This window comes from Lactuca virosa, chromosome 6 (assembly GCF_052849685.1).
Source record: "Lactuca virosa cultivar CGN04683 chromosome 6, Lactuca_virosa_CGN04683_v6, whole genome shotgun sequence".
Lineage (NCBI taxonomy): Eukaryota > Viridiplantae > Streptophyta > Magnoliopsida > Asterales > Asteraceae > Lactuca > Lactuca virosa.
The window spans coordinates 50,534,918-50,556,225 of record NC_136431.1 but is presented as its reverse complement, the minus strand read 5'-3'; positions in this window follow the sequence as shown (position 1 = coordinate 50,556,225).

The following is a 21,308-nucleotide window of genomic DNA, read 5'->3' as shown; positions in this document are numbered from 1 at the left end:
GCTTCGAAAGGTGTCCGGATGACATTTCCACGTCGTGGAGGATGGCTGATTAGGGTTTCTGCAACGTGTCATGCTCTTAGACTGCTACATCTTCGGAAGGTCATAACTTTTGCATATGAACTCCGCTTTTGATGTTCTTTATATCCACGCGTAGATGGATACGTACTCTACAACTTTCTTTTAGATAACTAAGGCTAAAAAGTACTTTATATTGAACTCACTTTTTACGATTCCCGGTGTCGTGCCAGTTTTGTCGCGAAACTTCGACAGGTCATAACTTCTTCGTTATAACTCGGATTTTAGCGTTCTTTATATGTACGGAAACCTTGTGACATGTACTAAACCTTAGTTAAGATTATTTATTCTAAATAATATTCTAATAAAAAGTCATTTTTTTGACGCTTATCGTCTCTAAATTGACTAGCCCGAATCTGCGGGCGTTACAGTATGGCGAGGGGACCAGATCTGGATCAGCTTTCTGCTCTGCCGCCAGGGCGAGACGGAGTTTACAACAGGGATGCATGGGTTATTTAGCATATGTGATGGATACGAGAGTTGCCACTGAGAGGCCGAGTTCTATCTCCAACGTTCCGGTTGTGTGTGAGTTTCCGGATGTTTTCCCCGAGGAATAGTCGGGTGTGCCTCCCGAGAGGCAGGTGGAGTTCCGGATCGAATTGATTCCGGGTGTGGCGCCTATTGCCAAGGAACCTTATCGCCTTACGCCGCCCGAGATGCAGGAGTTATCCTTGCAGCTCCAGGAGATGTTGGGGAAGGGTTTTATTAGGCCGAGTAGCTCGTCGTGAGGAGCACCGATCCTTTTTGTCAAGAAGACTGATGGTTCACACCGGATGTGCATCGACTACAGAGAGTTAAACAAGCTGACGGTCAAGAACCATTATCCACTACCGAGGATCAACGATTTATTCGATCAGTTGCAGGGGGCGTCTTGGTTTTCCAATATTGATTTGAGATATGGGTATCATCATATGAGAGTTTGCGAGGAGGATATCCATAAGACGGCATTTAGGACTCGTTACGGGCACTACGAGTTTGTGGTGATGCCTTTCGGGCTCACCAACGCACCGGCAGCGTTCATGGACCTCATGAACCGGGTGTGTAGGCCCATGTTGGACAGTTCGGTGATCGTGTTCATCGACGACATTTTGGTGTACTCGAGGTCTAGAGAACAACACGAGGAGCATCTTCGGGAGATTCTTGGAGTATTGAGGATGGAGAGGCTTTATGCCAAATTCTCCAAGTGTGATTTCTGGTTACGAGAGGTCCAGTTCTTGGGACACCTCGTTAACCAGAATGGGATTTTGGTCGACCCGGCCAAGATCGAGGCAGTCATGCGATGGGAGGTGCCGAGATCCCCATCTGAGATCAGGAGTTTTCTGGGCCTGGCAGGCTACTATCGGAGGTTTGTCAGAGATTTCTCCAAAATTGTTGTTCCTCTTACCAAATTGACCAGGAAGTGTGTCATTTTTGCTTGGGGGCCCGAGCAGCAAGCCTCATTCGAGACTCTTCGCCAGAGATTGTGCGAAGCTCCAGTGTTAGCCCTTCCCGAGGGAGTGGAGGACTTCGTAGTTTACTGTGATGCATCTATATCAGGGATGGGTGTTGTGTTGATGCAGAGGGGACATGTGATATCATATACATCGAGGCAGTTGAAGCCTCATGAGACGAGGTATCCCACCCACGATTTGGACCTAAGTACACATGGACCGCTCCCTCTCAGCATACATCTGACTCACCACTAGCCAACAACACACCACTGGCCACCCGAGCCTGTTGGCCTACATCACAAAGTAGGACCACCTCAACCCACCCGACTATAGTATGTTGACATATGTAATAACAAGCAATCAAGTAAACACATAAACACAGGCAACTATCTACCCTAGTCTACCTGTCTAGCAGCTCGTGACAGCATACTAGGCTTCATACATCACGCCACACTACTTCTCATACAGCACACCACGCCACTACTGCAAGATCTGCAAGGAATTCATAGCTATATATAACTAGAGGTGAGATAGACATTCGAACATGAGATCCCACTTTAGAGCTACAACTAAACAAGGAACATGCAAGAAAGCCTAGATCAAGAGTTCTTACGCTATGCTACATGACTACATACAGCGCCTAGGGCACTCCTCCAGATGATTACCAACCCACTAGTACTCTAACCAGCATACTACTACTCATATATCCTAACATACAAGGATATACACTGTAATACATAGTATAGTGAGGAAACTCGCCTGAATCGAAGACCTAAGGAAACACATCGATACATTCACACCCTGTATTGATTGCTCTTAGGAACCGACTAGCACCAAACCAAGGTGGAACCTTAATCAACAACCCAAGTCCTTCAAGTTTGACCCAAGGTCAAACTAGTTAAAAAGTCAACGGTAAACAAAAGTCAATGGTCAACAGGTCAACTATCCCAAAGACGTGCCAAGATCTTGGCCACGTCGTGGCCAGCTAAGGTCAAAACAGTTGATCATCAGAGCACCGTCATGACGTGGCAAGCCCTAGCCATGTCATGGGATCTGGAAAAATGCCAACTTCTTCATTAAGTGCTTAATCCCTACATATATAATCCCAAAACTTCAGATCTACTATTTGACACTGACTTAATGGATAAGGTTTCCAACTTTATCCATTATAACTCCATACTAAGGCTAGATCTACAACCCTATGTCCATTAAGTCCTTAATAAAGCTATAAATTGAGCATGAACACAAGATACACCAAACATTGTCCTTTTTCTTATTCCATAGAAGTCTAATGTCCTAGAAAAGTCGTCACAAGTTCTGGAGTTCTTCAAACTCCAAGAGCATTCAAGGAAGGGACCAAAATCTTACAAAAATGACTCAAACTTGCACCAAGAAGAACATAAGTCAAGATGAGAGCTTTATACCTCTAATCACTCAGAAATCTGAAGTAGATGGTGGATCCAAGCTTGTTCCTTTCTCCCTTGCTCCAAGATGATCTTCCTTTTTCTTCAATCTCCACCAAATACTAAGAACTAAGCTTTAAACCAAAGAAACAAGCTCTTAAAGCTTCAAGGAGGCTAGGATTTCGTTTAGAAGGGATGGAGGCTGAAGAGGATACCTTAAAATTTGAGTTTAAGGGACTAAATATGGAGGAAACCCTAAAAGATCATGGGCTTGGGTTGCAGCCGATGCTATGTCATGGCCCTGCTCTCTTGACACATCATGGCAGACACCTGAATATGCATTCATGTATTTGGCATGCCACGATGTGGTGCTCCGTTCGCCACGTCGTGACACAAGGTTTTTCCCAAAAACCTTGACTTTGATCCTTCCAAGCTTTCAACTGATCTATTATAGGAAATGGTTGTTTCAATTCTCCCCACTTAAATTAGATTTTGTCCTCAAAATCTGTTTTCACATTTCATTATCGTAACACCCTTCAAACCCTCGACAGGTTCTCCAAACCCGAACATGAGTTAAGATCACTTGAATGACAACATCTGCAATCATCGACAAAAGAATTCCAACACCATGTTCATAATCCAATCCAAGCAGAGACTCTAAAGATCTGAATCACATCTAATGCAACATTCCTAAGCAGCTGACCGCTGACCATTATACTAACACCATTATTAGCAAGAAATACATGAAATGACGAAGAACGACCTCTAACATATAGCCACTAACCCATAATGAGAATCATTAATTCACTCGCCCATAACTTGTAGACCCTAAAGTCATACCTAACATCCAGGTAAACAGAGTCACCCTTACGTCACCACTACTGACCAAAACTCATAGACTTAATTTGACCAAGACCTCCCATCCTTGCGTTGCCTATCGAATAACCAAATATAGAAAATATAACCAACACAATAGCCGACAACCTCAAACCGATGTACCAGTGAAACCCTGAACAAAATCCTAATAGAAAAAGACTACACTAGCTTATACATCCACTATGTTGACTGAAATCTGTAGATTTGATCGGTCCGAGATCCTTCCGGCCACACGCTGTCCTACTGCACTACTAGAAAACATCCCTTTAATGACGCATAAACAATGACACGCGTTGATAGAGGACACACATTTATGCGTGCCCTAAAAAATAATGTCAGTTTTGCAAAATTTGAAGGATAGAGGACATGCATTTGTGCGTGCCCTAAAATTAGTGTCAGAAAAGAAAAAAAAGGAAATGCGGAGGGCGCCTTTCATAAAATGTGTGTCATCTAAATGTGTTGTGACATCCCCTAATTTCTCGGCCAGAAAAGACCGATTTCGTTTATGCTTTTTAAAATAAAATCAGAGTAATCCTTTTAAAAGATGTTGCGGAATTTGTTCCCATAAAAACATGATAATTATATTATCAAATCATTTCCGAAGAAATATATTTCATTCACTTAAACCATTGGGATGTCATCGTCAATACAGAAACGTAAGCATAAACAGAACTTACATTCGCTTACACTTGTGATCTACATCTCTTTTAATCTCTCAGTGTAAAGTAACTTCGTATCGACACCTGTGATACAAACAAACTGAGTGGGTCAGGCTTGGGAGCCTGGTGAGCATATAGGGTTTTCAACCCACAATAATACAATTATTATATTCAATCATCAAACAATCAACCCAATTACCCATCCCCATATCTCCTTTATTTCTTAAGGATTTACCCTAAGAATCGACTATCTTTCATCAATTCATTCCTCAGGATTGACCTAAGGAATTTATCCAAAGTCCATTGCTACCAAGGTTCATACAACAGGCACTACGTCACATAGTCGCCAGGGTTTATACAATAGGCACTACGTCTCATAGTCGCCAGGGTTTATACAATAGGCACTACGTCTCATAGTCGCCAGGGTTTATACAATAGGCACTACGTCTCATAATCGCCAGGGTTTATACAATAGGCACTACGTCACATAGTCGCCAGGGTTTATACAATAGGCACTACGTCACATAGTCGCCCGGGTTTACTCAATAGACACTACGTCACATAGTCGCCAGGGTTTACTCAATAGGCACTAAGTCACATAGTCGCCAGGGTTTACTCAATAGGCACTACGTCACATAGTCGCCATCGTATTAAATCCATAGCTACCAACGTACATCTATACTGTAATAAATTCATAGCTACCAACGTACATCTATACTGTACTTTTATCCCTCATTCTTTATCTACCCATGTTTTACCCAACATATTTGAAGATAAAATATATATAAATTTTAAATCATTTTAAACATGTATAAAACATTCATTCAACATCCATCTTAAATAAACAAACAACATATATACACATAACATGTATTTTATATAAAATACTTCATATCTATGTGTAAGATGAAAGTGACTATACACTCACTTGATTTAACAATAATCGGGCACCACTTCGTTTCCTAAAACGATCGTTTCTAATAGAACCGGGAGATTTATTGAGAAACCGGGGTCTGCGAGGGTCGGGCTTCGAAACCGAAAAGATAAATTTTCCGGGCTTCTCGGGAACTTCGGGGCGTATTTCGGGTGTTATAATTGATACCGGGGCTTCGGGGGATGTGGAAATAATAAAAATATTGAAAAAAGGGGTGAAAAATGAGAATTTCCTAAATTTATCCGAGAAGGCTCGCAGGCACTATTTATAGGGGAGAGCCTCGGCCGAAGGGGAGCACATGGCTCGGTTCGCATGCTGACACGGGGAAGGCAGGTGGCTCGCAGACGAGAGGGGCACGAGGCGGAGCTCGGAAGGCGCCAGCGTAAGGCCACGCGTCGGATCAGGAGAGGACAGCACCTTGGATGCGAGGAGAGGGCGAAACGCGTCAGACATCGGGCATCATCGCGTGCGAGGTGACGTGGCCGGCTAAGGTCCATGCGATTTTCCTCGGATTTCGGGATTTTTCTTGATTTTTGTGTCCCAAACTTCTAAAATCCATAACTTTTGCATACGGGCTCCGTTTTTGACGTTCTTTATATGCACGCGTAGGTAAAATTACGCTCTACAACTTTCGTTTAGACTTTGTCGGCTAATTTTGAATTTAATTTTTATATTATTATTTTTAACAGACCGGGACAGGATATCCGTTAAAAATTCATAACTTCTTCATCCGACGTCCGTTTTTGTCTGTCTTTTTACCGTTGTACTACTATTGACGAGACTTTCGATTCTCGTTTAGGTTGTGTCGGCTAAAAATCACTCGATCTAAAATTCGAGTTTTTAGCTGTCTACTTCTAAGCTGAAACTTAGAAAAATCATAACATCCTCATATGAAGTTAGATTTGGGCGTTCTTTTTATACATACTCTTGGTTTAACGAACACTACGACTTTCGTTTAGATCACTAAGGCTAAAAAGTAGTTTATCAAAAACTCACTTTTTACGTCATTCGGCACCGTGTTGGTTTTGTCGCGAAACTTCGACAGGTCATAACTTCTTTGTTATACCTCGGATTTTGGTATTCTTTATATATCCGTAATCCTTGTTACGACCACTACAACTTTCTTAATAAATATCGGCTTTATCTAAGGTAATGAAATACTCGAACAATAACGGAATCAATTTTTAGCTTCTTGGTAACCTTGTGACTTTCCCCGATCCAAGTGTGAGTCCTGTGCTTCCAGTAGTATAGATCTCTACTAATATTCACACCTACTCATACTCGTCCCAAGTACTGTCTCCCAGCCCCCAAGTCCTAAAATCACAAAACAATTTAACACATACGAATGTGTCTAATTAATCATAAAATTTTCCTAGACTCTACTAGGACTATTTCCATGCGTATCTTCAATCATCAATTCTACTTCAACTTGGTTGGTGATGTAAATTCCAGACGATGGGACAACTTCAAGAATTACACCAATCATTCCATCATCCTGCCAATCGAAGGTGTACTTCAGACGTACCGTACCCCTCTAAACGTTCTGTTATTTTATCAAACGTATTCTAAAGGCAAGATACCACTCTTACGATATCTTCTGATAGGTATCATTCACTATCATAAGCTTTTCATTTGCTCCATCTACTCAATTCTCTACGAGTCTTCACCATAATGTTTTGTACACCTAAACAGACGTTCGATGTACCGGGCGAGAATTTAAGATAGGAAAGCTTTATTTACGATAAACATATAAATCTCCTTATCACTTCGAAACGTTTACATGCTAGTTCTAATATCGTAGTCATATGCTTAGAATCTTAAACACATAAAGTTTCCATATCCGGTCGGCAACAGACCATAGATCCGAACAAATAATAGCATATAAGGCATCTTTATAGCTATAACATAAAATATTTAACACATCAAACATTTTAGGCATCTTTCCTAAAATAAAATTGTGCTCGTGTCTAAAATATAGCAGACACTCATCTCACAATCATCGCTTAGCATTCTAAGTTTAAGTCTAGAAATCCTACAATTTCTTAGTTCGCTTAAACTAATGCTCTGATACCAACTGTGACATCTCCTAATTTCTCGGTCAGAAAAGACCGATTTCGTTTATGCTTTTTAAAATAAAATCAGAGTAATCCTTTTAAAAGATGTTGCGGAATTTGTTCCCATAAAAACATGATAATTATATTATCAAATCATTTCCGAAGAAATATATTTCATTCACTTAAACCATTGGGATGTCATCGTCAATACAGAAACGTAAGCATAAACAGAACTTACATTCGCTTACACTTGTGATCTACATCTCTTTTAATCTCTCAGTGTAAAGTAACTTCGTATCGATACCTGTGATACAAACAAACTGAGTGGGTCAGGCTTGGGAGCCTGGTGAGCATATAGGGTTTTCAACCCACAATAATACAATTATTATATTCAATCATCAAACAATCAACCCAATTACCCATCCCCATATCTCCTTTATTTCTTAAGGATTTACCCTAAGAATCGACTATCTTTCATCAATTCATTCCTCAGGATTGACCTAAGGAATTTATCCAAAGTCCATTGCTACCAAGGTTCATACAACAGGCACTACGTCACATAGTCGCCAGGGTTTATACAATAGGCACTACGTCTCATAGTCGCCACGGTTTATACAATAGGCACTACGTCTCATAGTCGCCAGGGTTTATACAATAGGCACTACGTCTCATAGTCGCCAGGGTTTATACAATAGGCACTACGTCACATAGTCGCCAGGGTTTATACAATAGGCACTACGTCACATAGTCGCCAGGGTTTACTCAATAGGCACTACGTCACATAGTCGCCAGGGTTTACTCAATAGGCACGACGTCACATAGTCGCCAGCGTACTAAATCCATAGCTACCAACGTACATCTATACTGTAATAAATTCATAGCTACCAATGTACATCTATACTGTACTTTTATCCCTCATTCTTTATCTACCCATGTTTTACCCAACATATTTGAAGATAAAATATATATGCATTTTAAATCATTTTAAACATGTATAAAACATTCATTCAACATCCATCTCAAATAAACAAACAACATATATACACATAACTATGTGTAAGATGAAAGTGACTATACACTCACTTGATTTAACAATAATCGGGCAACACTTCGTTTCCTAAAACGATCGTTTCTAATAAAACCGGGAGTTTTATTAAGAAAACCAGGCTCTGCGAGGGTCGGGCTTCGAAACCGAAAAGATAAATTTTCCGGGCTTCTCGGGAACTTCGGGGCGTATTTCGGGTGTTATAATTGATACCGGGGCTTCGGGGGATGTGGAAATAGTAAAAATATTGAAAAAGGGGTGAAAATGTGAATTTCCTAAATTTATCCGAGAAGGCTCGCATGCACTATTTATAGGGGAGAGCCTCGGCCGAAGGGGAGCACATGGCTCGGTTCGCATCCTGACACGGGGAAGGCAGGTGGCTCGCAGACGAGATGGGCACGAGGCGGAGCTCGGAAGGCGCCAGCGCAAGGCCACGCGTCGGATCAGGAGAGGACCGCACCTTGCATGCGAGGAGATGGCGACACGCGTCAGACATCGGGCATCATCGCGTGCGAGGTGACGTGGCCGGCTAAGGTCCATGCGATTTTCCTCGGATTTCGGGATTTTTCTTGATTTTTGTGTCCCAAACTTCTAAAATCCATAACTTTTGCATACGGGCTCCGTTTTGACGTTCTTTATATGCACGCGTAGGTAAAATTACGCTCTACAAATTTCGTTTAGACTTCGTCGGCTAATTTTGAATTTAATTTTTATATTATTATTTTTAACAGACCAGGACAGGAAATCCGTTAAAAATTCATAACTTCTTCATCCGACGTCCGTTTTCGTCTGTCTTTTTACCGTTGTACTACTATTGACGAGACCTTCGATTCTCGTTTAGGTTGTGTCGGCTAAAAATCACTCGATCTAAAATTCGAGTTTTTAGCTGTCTACTTCTAAGCTGAAACTTAGAAAAATCATAACATCCTCATATGAAGTCAGATTTGGGCGTTCTTTTTATACATACTCTCGGTTTAACGAACACTACGACTTTCGTTTAGATCACTAAGGCTAAAAAGTAGTTTATCAAAAACTCACTTTTTACGTCATTCGGCACAGTGCCGGTTTTGTCGCGAAACTTCGACAGGTCATAACTTCTTCGTTATAACTCGAATTTCGGTATTCTTTATATATTCGTAATCCTTGTCATGACCACTACAACTTTCTTAATAAATATCGACTTTATCTAATATTTATTTTCGACGCTCATTTTTACTCTTAATTAATTAAACCCTAATAATTAAGCATAAAACACATAATATTCACATAATTCCTTTTCATTTCTTCAAAATGAGTTACAAAGGTTAACCTAGACTATTATGTCAATATTAATGCCTAGCCTAGAAACACGGGCGTTACAATTCTCTCCCCCTTAGAATGATTCCGTCCCCGGAATCACACATCAGCAAACAAATACGGGTAGCGACTCATCATGTCACTCTCCGTTTCCCAGGTGAGATTTTGCCCATTCGTATGTTTCTAACGCACAAGCACTAAATCGACCATCTTGCGTCACAACTTCTTAGTCTTACGGTCAACGATTGCCTCAGGTTCTTCAATCAACCTCTTGTTTTCATCCAACCTTATCTCAGAAATTGGAATTATGTCGGGCACATCTCCCGTGAACTTCCTCAAATATCACATATGAAAGGTATTATGAATATCCTCTAGTTCTTCTGGTAAGTCTAGCTTGACTCCCGATCCTCTGAAAAACTTTAAACGGTCTAATAAACCTTAGACTCAACTTTCCCGAACCACGTAACATACCTATCTTAGTCGGACTCAATTTTATATGACCTCTAGGGTCGGAATAACAATCATCTCCTTAGTCATTACCGAAACGAAGGTAATGAAATACTCGAACAATAACGGAATCAATTTTTAGCTTCTTGGTAACCTTGTGACTTTCCCCGATCCAAGTGTGAGTCCTGTGCTTCCAGTAGTATAGATCTCTACTAATATTCACACCTACTCATACTCGTCCCAAGTACTGTCTCCCAGACCCCAAGTCCTAAAATCACAAAACAATTTAACACATACGAATGTGTCTAATTAATCATAAAATTTTCCTAGACTCTACTAGGACTATTTCCATGCGTATCTTCAATCATCAATTCTACTTCAACTTGGTTGGTGATGTAAATTCCAGACGATGGGACAACTTCAAGAATTACACCAATCATTCCATCATCCTGCCAATCGAAGGTGTACTTCAGACGTACCGTACCTCTCTAAACGTTCTGTTATTTTATCAAACGTATTCTAAAGGCAAGATACCACTCTTACGATATCTTCTGATAGGTATCATTCACTATCATAAGCTTTTCATTTGCTCCATCTACTCAATTCTCTACGAGTCTTCACCATAATGTTTTGTACACCTAAACAGACGTTCGATGTACCGGGCGAGAATTTAAGATAGGAAAGCTTTATTTACGATAAACATATAAATCTCCTTATCACTTCGAAACGTTTACATGCTAGTTCTAATATCGTAGTCATATGCTTAGAATCTTAAACACATAAAGTTTCCATATCCGGTCGGCAACAGACCATAGATCCGAACAAATAATAGCATATAAGGCATCTTTATAGCTATAACATAAAATATTTAACACATCAAACATTTTAGGCATCTTTCCTAAAATAAAATTGTGCTCGTGTCTAAAATATAGCAGACACTCATCTCACAATCATCGCTTAGCATTCTAAGTTTAAGTCTAGAAATCCTACAATTTCTTAGTTCGCTTAAACTAATGCTCTGATACCAACTGTGACATCTCCTAATTTCTCGGCCAGAAAAGACCGATTTCGTTTATGCTTTTTAAAATAAAATCAGAGTAATCCTTTTAAAAGATGTTGCGGAATTTGTTCCCATAAAAACATGATAATTATATTATCAAATCATTTCCGAAGAAATATATTTCATTCACTTAAACCATTGGGATGTCATCGTCAATACAGAAACGTAAGCATAAACAGAACTTACATTCGCTTACACTTGTGATCTACATCTCTTTTAATCTCTCAGTGTAAAGTAACTTCGTATCGACACCTGTGATACAAACAAACTGAGTGGGTCAGGCTTGGGAGCCTGGTGAGCATATAGGGTTTTCAACCCACAATAATACAATTATTATATTCAATCATCAAACAATCAACTCAATTACCCATCCCCATATCTCCTTTATTTCTTAAGGATTTACCCTAAGAATCGACTATCTTTCATCAATTCATTCCTCAGGATTGACCTAAGGAATTTATCCAAAGTCCATTGCTACCAAGGTTCATACAACAGGCACTACGTCACATAGTCGCCAGGGTTTATACAATAGGCACTACGTCTCATAGTCGCCAGGGTTTATACAATAGGCACTACGTCTCATAGTCGCCAGGGTTTATACAATAGGCACTACGTCTCATAATCGCCAGGGTTTATACAATAGGCACTACGTCACATAGTCGCCAGGGTTTATACAATAGGCACTACGTCACATAGTCGCCCGGGTTTACTCAATAGACACTACGTCACATAGTCGCCAGGGTTTACTCAATAGGCACTAAGTCACATAGTCGCCAGGGTTTACTCAATAGGCACTACGTCACATAGTCGCCATCGTATTAAATCCATAGCTACCAACGTACATCTATACTGTAATAAATTCATAGCTACCAACGTACATCTATACTGTACTTTTATCCCTCATTCTTTATCTACCCATGTTTTACCCAACATATTTGAAGATAAAATATATATAAATTTTAAATCATTTTAAACATGTATAAAACATTCATTCAACATCCATCTTAAATAAACAAACAACATATATACACATAACATGTATTTTATATAAAATACTTCATATCTATGTGTAAGATGAAAGTGACTATACACTCACTTGATTTAACAATAATCGGGCACCACTTCGTTTCCTAAAACGATCGTTTCTAATAAAACCGGGAGATTTATTGAGAAACCGGGGTCTGCGAGGGTCGGGCTTCGAAACCGAAAAGATAAATTTTCCGGGCTTCTCGGGAACTTCGGGGCGTATTTCGGGTGTTATAATTGATACCGGGGCTTCGGGGGATGTGGAAATAATAAAAATATTGAAAAAAGGGGTGAAAAATGAGAATTTCCTAAATTTATCCGAGAAGGCTCGCAGGCACTATTTATAGGGGAGAGCCTCGGCCGAAGGGGAGCACATGGCTCGGTTCGCATGCTGACACGGGGAAGGCAGGTGGCTCGCAGACGAGAGGGGCACGAGGCGGAGCTCGGAAGGCGCCAGCGTAAGGCCACGCGTCGGATCAGGAGAGGACAGCACCTTGGATGCGAGGAGAGGGCGAAACGCGTCAGACATCGGGCATCATCGCGTGCGAGGTGACGTGGCCGGCTAAGGTCCATGCGATTTTCCTCGGATTTCGGGATTTTTCTTGATTTTTGTGTCCCAAACTTCTAAAATCCATAACTTTTGCATACGGGCTCCGTTTTTGACGTTCTTTATATGCACGCGTAGGTAAAATTACGCTCTACAACTTTCGTTTAGACTTTGTCGGCTAATTTTGAATTTAATTTTTATATTATTATTTTTAACAGACCGGGACAGGATATCCGTTAAAAATTCATAACTTCTTCATCCGACGTCCGTTTTTGTCTGTCTTTTTACCGTTGTACTACTATTGACGAGACTTTCGATTCTCGTTTAGGTTGTGTCGGCTAAAAATCACTCGATCTAAAATTCGAGTTTTTAGCTGTCTACTTCTAAGCTGAAACTTAGAAAAATCATAACATCCTCATATGAAGTTAGATTTGGGCGTTCTTTTTATACATACTCTTGGTTTAACGAACACTACGACTTTCGTTTAGATCACTAAGGCTAAAAAGTAGTTTATCAAAAACTCACTTTTTACGTCATTCGGCACCGTGTTGGTTTTGTCGCGAAACTTCGACAGGTCATAACTTCTTTGTTATACCTCGGATTTTGGTATTCTTTATATATCCGTAATCCTTGTTACGACCACTACAACTTTCTTAATAAATATCGGCTTTATCTAATATTTATTTTCGACGCTCATTTTTACTCTTAATTAATTAAACCCTAATAATTAAGCATAAAACACATAATATTCACATAATTCCTTTTCATTTCTTCAAAATGAGTTACAAAGGTTAACCTAGACTATTATGTCAATATTAATGCCTAGCCTAGAAACACGGGCGTTACATGTGTCGCTTTATAATTTTTTAATGAAACACGCGTTTTAAGGCGGGATTTCACCCGCCTATTGGATCCCAAAAATTAAAACCCCACGCCTTTTCCAATTAGCAACAAAAATCCCTAGGGCCTTCGTCTTCATAGCAGCATCGCACCACCACCCAACCTCCGATCTCGCACCGCCAAGTGTCTCCGACCATCTTCTCCAACCATTCTTTCCTGTCGCACTACACCGATAACAAAACCCCCCCATCATGATATGCTACTGTTTGTATTTCCAGCTTCCAATTATGTCACGTATCTTACCTTACAACCGGCACAAAGTAAAATCCATCGTTTCGCCTTCTTCTCCAACCATTTAGGAGAAGTTGTTTCCAAACGTTTCATTACGTTTGACCAGCTTCTAAGCCAATTTTCCCTTCCATCTTACGAACACATCCTATTTTTCTTCTTCAGCGATTCCCTTCTCCTCTAACCACTTTCCCGGCTTCTCCCCTGACTTATACGAACTACAGCATCGACAAAAAAAACCCCAATCTCACTTACATCAAGAAACCCCTAATTCTTTCCTTTAACTCATCTTCCCAAAATCAAGCACATACAACCATCGTCTATGAGAGTATGTCTGTCTTCTTCCTCTTACAATCGCTAAGCCCTAACACCGAAGATTGAAAGTCAATTAACCCTCCGATCGAAGAAAAAGGTAAGCATTTTCCTTTGTTTATTCCATTCCGTTATTTTGACCTCATATTCTTCTGTTCTTCGTCTTTTTTTCTTCCAGATTATCAACTGTAGCCCTATACTGTGTTTTCTTTAAATGGAGAACCATTCAATTTAGAGCTAGATTGCAATTTTCTCCACAAAGATTATCCCGACAAACTGTGTTGGTAATCCCTCGACTTTCCTTCAGTTTTCTATATGAAATGTTTAAAAAAAATCATAACTCGTTGGTTCATGCCTCCTATTTGATTTCAAAGTCTTTCGCGCCCACAATCTGAACTTTTTCCATATTGACCTACAGAAGTGTGATGCAGTTCGTCTTTGTTGACCGGATCTTTCAACAAAGGTTAGACTTCCGGTATATGCATACTGTTACTTTCCCGAATCTTTCTCTTTGAGAAATGTAATTTGATTTGATAGCATAACTTTCATTTCAAATTAACATCTACTGATAACATTTATTTATAATCAATCAACTTATGATTTATGAATGTTATTGCAAATTTAGTACCATAAAGGTTCATCTGCTTTATGCAAATTATGTGGAATTAACTTAATTTTCTCAATTTATCCTAAATTACCTACATTTTATTGAACCAGATCCTGAATGTGTTCACAAGTAATGGTGGCTTACAACTCACATGTGAATGGTAGGCCAACAATCATACTATGTGCACAATATATCAAGCAAAAATATTTTTCTTACATGATAATTTGAGGGATAGGATCAGGGAAACCATTGAAATCATGGAGCTTATTAACAATGTTGCCAAAGCCCATAGTGGTTACTAATTAGCTCTTATTTATATAATTTAGACAACACCTTGATTTTCTTGACACCACTTGTAAACAATTTTTGTTTTGTTTCCTCAGGTGGTTTCTTTGTCTTTGCTGGTGTTGGAGAACGTACACGTGAGGGTAATGATCTTATGAGACTTTTTTTGCAGACAAAAATGCCCCTGTGCTCCTAATATTAGAGCCAAGATGTTAGTCCTTCAAAAGGGTGTGTGTCATACTGTCATTAGTCATACATTTAAAAGGTTGTTCAAGAATTTATTTTACAATGGCAATTGGCATGCACCAACCCAAGAAGCTCTTCCTTGAGCATCATTAATATGAAATTCACTCACATTTATATAACTTTGAAAGGTAAATTAGTTATGAACTTAAGCTTCATTTCAATATCAAATTTGTTGGCTTGTTACATAATTAAAAAGTGTATACAACTTAGCTGATCTCAGGTTATATTTTAGACCTCCTACTTCCATGGCATTGGCCGTGTCAACCTTTGGGCTCCCCTCAATATACTGCTTCCATGACATTGGCCGTGTCAACCTCTGTACTTTCTCCCTTAGGTGATCGTTTTAGGATGCTAAAGGTAATGTCAAACTTTGACTTTTATAATTCATGAGTCATGTTTCTACTTTCTAGTTATTTATTTTCTTTTTTTAGGCCAAAGAAGCCGATCTTATTGTACATAACAAGGATTTATATGGAGATAAGGAACATTTATCACAGGTGAAATGCTATGGTTGCAGAGTATCTAATCTTGGTTACAATTAATTGTTCTGATTTCTTGCATTATGCAGCAAGAGTATATACGAGGAATTAGCATGTGGAACTTTAACTTGGAGGATTTAAAGAATCAAGCTGCACTTGTATGTGTTCAAATATAAGACAAGGAAAGATATATCAGATTTGATCATGAAATGCTTGTTTTTTTTACGTTATTACCCTTTATGGCAGATCAATGAATTGGATGAAATTTCAAATGTAGAAGACCCGAAAGCTACAGAGCAACAAAACGGGGTCAATGGTGTTACATTACCATCAGAAACGTTGTCCCGTGAGATAGATAGATAATAATAATAATCATTCAGATCCTAAAACAGGTCATGAAATTCCTATTTTGGAGAATTCATTAGTATCATTTCCAATAGAGCCTCTTCAAGCACTCGAGTAAGATCATATCTATTAAATTATCCAAATTTCACATCGTTTTTATTATATGATGTGAGATTCAATAACATGTTTGTTAACATGAATTCAGGGGATGTTTTAATGTATGTGAAGATGACGTGGCGACTGTTAGCCCAACTGGACAAGATGAGAATCCATTAAGCCTTGTAATGGCTCCTTTTCAGTCTTCACAGTTATCAGGTCTGTTGTTAGTTACATGATTCTTGAAATTATATATGTTGTATGCCTTGACAATGTTATCTGGAAACTTCTTTTTTTCAGTTATTCCAATAATACCAACTTGATGCTACTGTATGTGGATCTTCCACCTTCACTTCCACCTAATTCTTGATCTTCTGCAAGTATCTTCTGTAGGTATTGGCACTTGTTTGGTGGGGGTGCAGTGACTGATGGGTTTGAGCCAAAAGAACATCCTATGTGCTCATGCAAACCCTAATGCTTGGATCTCTGTTTCTCTATTGTTCATGCAATTCATCTAAGGCTCAAGAACCCTAATCTAGCATATGCATTTCGAAATTATCACATAAGAGCAGATCTAGATGATTACCTTTTGATAATGGATTAAATCTTCTTGTCTTTGGAGCTTAGAGTCACAAGTGTCACTCCTCTAATGGCTTACAAACACCACAAGCAAGAGAATGACTTATGAGAAGGAGGAGGAGCACCAAAAACGACCTAGGGTTCTTCCAAGAGAGTTCACCACGTTTTTGGGGCCATAGGGGTCTTTATATAGTGAGGCTATTAGGGTTTTCAACTAGGAAACCCTAATTTGACTGCTTAGGCCCTAAGCAGCCCATAGACTCCCTTTAGAACACCCCTTGGACGATTTCTTTATGGGCTTCCCATAGAATTCGTCCAACCTATGTTCCAATGTGATCCATAGCCCAATTGCAATTATCTTATAATTACAATTCCAGTCCCCTAAGTTTAATCAATGTCTTTTAGTCACAAAACTAACTATCAATTAATTCTTGACTAATATTAATTAAACAATATGATTTCTCCTTTAATATATTATTCATATAATATATTAATAAATCATAATTAATCCTCTTTCTCCATAAATCATCCTATCAAGTTGCTTTGGTGAAGGCAACCCAAAAGGACCATGCACAACGGGGTCAAGTACATACCAAATATAGTTACGGGCTTAGACACTAATCCAACAATCTCCCACTTGGATAAGTCTAGTAACTATAATGTAAGTACAATCCGATTAGCAATCGTAGCTCTCAAAGACGCTGTCGAACTCTGATCTTATCAGTAACCTGTCCTTTAGATAAGGGATCATATATTCCTCCATTCTAGATATGGTATAGACATGAGACATGGATTATAATCATTCTCTCAGTCTATGTGTTGTTTCCCGATTTCCGATTTATGACGACTGGCAACAGACTACAATTGAACACATCAATTTAGTCCCGGCTTGGCCAAGCGCTTAGGGTGTCATCACTAAATCATCGAGGGGCCCACATATATCGCTTTTATCCCACTTTGGGTAAAAGGAACAGATAAACTTCGAATCAATGCTCGCTTGCACTCACTCACTGAATCACACACAACAATACGTTTTATAACACCAAGTTACTGGTGCGTTTACATATTATCAATGTGTAACCGACTCGCAAGATACAACTCACACATCTTGGTTTCAAGAATATAAGATATTATCGTTTTACCAATCACTCGTGATAAAACCCATGAAGCGATCCAAGTGAGCGTGGATTTAATCCAATACTCTAATCTTATAGCAGCACTTATGCACTCTGTAGCAAACTTGTGCTATGACTAAACGCTTTAGTCAATCTACAGACGGATTCATGACAGTCTTCTTTCATTCCTACTTCCAAAGAATGAGCGACTGTGGAGGGTTTGAATAATCTTATTATTCGGGAAGTCAAAACATGCAAAGTGAAACACAAAAATAATACTAATCCTATATGGCCCCAAACTTTTGAGTATAAATAAAACACCTTTTATTTAATCACCATATTGATTACTCATTATTTTTTGTTTCGGGTAATCAACTTCTTACTTGAATTATAACAACAATTGTCCCATGCTCATAGCATGCACACTATGTTTTCCTATGGTCTTTACTTTGTGAAATAGATCAGATGAACACATTTCCAATGATGCTCATTTCACAATTCCTAATCTTAATCAATTAGTGTAAGAATACAAACTCTCGCCACTACTAGAATATGTTAGATTCTAACATTTTATGCAACGGTCCTTTCATAATATCACAGCGCCAAAGTCACCAAGACTTTGCCAATGAAATTACAAAGTGCTCTATTGGAGATTGTTACAAGACAATTCCATAGTCATGAAGTCTCACATTCAAAGTACATTCCTTTGAACATCCTTCTTACATATAAGTTTCTAATCTAGACATAGATTCTTAACGTCCAACTCCCAATAAGGAAACATTTCCATATTTGCCATATGACAATTCATTCTAAATAGAGTCTTATCTATTCATAATAAAGTCAATATGGTCCATCCATTAGTATACTTCCAACTGTCCACAAGCTACCAGTCTTTGGCGAACATTCGATTGTCCTTAACAGTTGTTTAATTATTTTAGTCAAATCCGGTTCTATTCCCTTTTTCCCTCTAAATGCCCTAGGCATTTGGAAAATTTTAGAACGGTCGAATATTATAGCATATGCAATCGATCCTATACCCGAAGCATGTGGGATACGATTCATAATGAAAAACATGATACTTTACCAGTTTCTTGCTATAATATTGCCATAATATTTCTATTTGCCGTGTTCTCAAAATTCGAACTATGAAGAGGGATGCCGTAATCATAATCGAACTTTGAGAATGCAAATAATAAATATATCCTTGACTAAATTTAATTAAAATTTCTCGATCTAAGCTTTTAGATTGGAAACAAAGTATAACATTCTCTCCCTTAATTATAACAAAAACAACTTTTCAACCCCTGCAACTTTGCAAAGTGAAACTTTTGTTTTTCTATAATTAATATTGCCAACTTGCAATACTTAAAAATAATAATCATGCTCCCACTAACATGATGATTATATCCATTCCAGCATAACATTTATGCTCCCACTAGCTTTGACACGTATTCAGAAAACAGTTGGACTTCTAAAAGACAATACTTATTGACTTCCAAAGTTCATATTTCCAATACGATGTGCTTCGATAAGCCTTTCTCTAAGATTCTCAAACTCACACACCTTTCCTTAGACAGCTCACATGTGTGTCTAAACTAATTCAGAACTTATATTACTAAGTCCCAAATGTTCAGACTAATTGCCAAATCTCACAATTCGAACTATGAAGAGGGATGTCGTAATCATAATCGAATTTGAGAATGCAATTTACATAACCGCTACCTTAAAATCTCTCTTAGTGAAAGCGTTTCCTCACAATCATTTTCATGAAGGAGAGAAACCTTATGACACTTAGATTTTATGGTGCATGTGTTCCTATCCATGCAAATTTGTCATAAGCATATTCATAAGATAATGTTTGTGACAAATTCAAACTCTTATGGACAGAACTTGTTCATTCTTAATTTCTTGCCATCAAGGGTCCCACCATTGCTTCCAGGTTATTTAGCAGCTCACCTATGCCAGTCAATGTACTTTCATTGAACAAGGTGTTTGCCCTTATGCAGTCAATTGAGAACTCGTAGAACTCATATGCATAAGTAACTTTACTGGAATGGCATAGAAATAAAATTTTGTCAACACGATAGGTTATAAACCTCAAGTCGTGTGCTAGTGTTTAATAGGTTTACTTCTTGATTTGTTCTTGAAACGTTTCAAGATCTTTAGACTCCCACTGACCTCTTGACATATTAGATTCTCTTATCAAGAAACATTTCTTGACAAAACAAATATGTAAGAGTTAGTGTGTGTCTATATCAAGACAAAACCTACACGCCATTTGGTACTAGTTGGTCTTTGTCTTATTCAAGACATCACAACTTACCAAAATGTGCAAGTGTAAGAACATTCCTACTTAAGATTATGTCACTCAAGTCATAATCTTGGAGTATGACTCTAAGACTTGATTTTGGAACGAAGTACGATACATCGTATTGACTTAACCATTTCAACAATTCTCCATTCCTCTTCTTAGCCAAACCAGTGCACTAAGGTATCCTTAGAGGATGGATTGTAATATGGTTCTTACGATTACCAAGACAATCACAAAACACGATACAAAAGTACTCTCCCTTCTTCTTAGATTGGAGAAACTTTTTATCTTTCTGCCTTCATTGATTCTACTTATTCGTTCTGCCATTCATTGAAACTTTTCAATAATTCAGAATTACACTTAATCTTATAAGTATACCCACATTTACTAGACCTTTAGTAAATCATGACGAATAATGTTATTATTATTTATGGTGGACTTGACTGGTGCACAACATTGTGTACTAGTTCCTTTAGTCCTTCACTTGAGTCACATACTTATGTGAACAAGGAATTAGTCTTAATTACTTAAGTACCAAGATTTCCATACATCATACAATACAAGTTGTATGATTCCAAGTTTCTGTCCAATTGAAACTTGGGCGATGGGAATCTTTCCTTACTTAGAAAATTATGACACTACCATAAATAACATAACTAAGAATCACATCCATTTCAACATTGCTAATAATAGAAATACACAAACATCAATTTTTCATACATGTCATTGCAAGGATAAATAAATAAAACAAAATCAAAATTTTTTTTATTGCGGAAAAATTTGTCCTTACAACACAACTAATTGAAAAACTATGTTATTACATTTCTTAGCAATCTATCCTAACTCTAAAGTAGCAGCTAAAAAATCCAATCTTCGAATCCATGCGATCGAAATCCATTTCTTCACGATCAGATTCAACACGCTTCTTTCTTTAAGCTTCCTTTCTTTTCTTT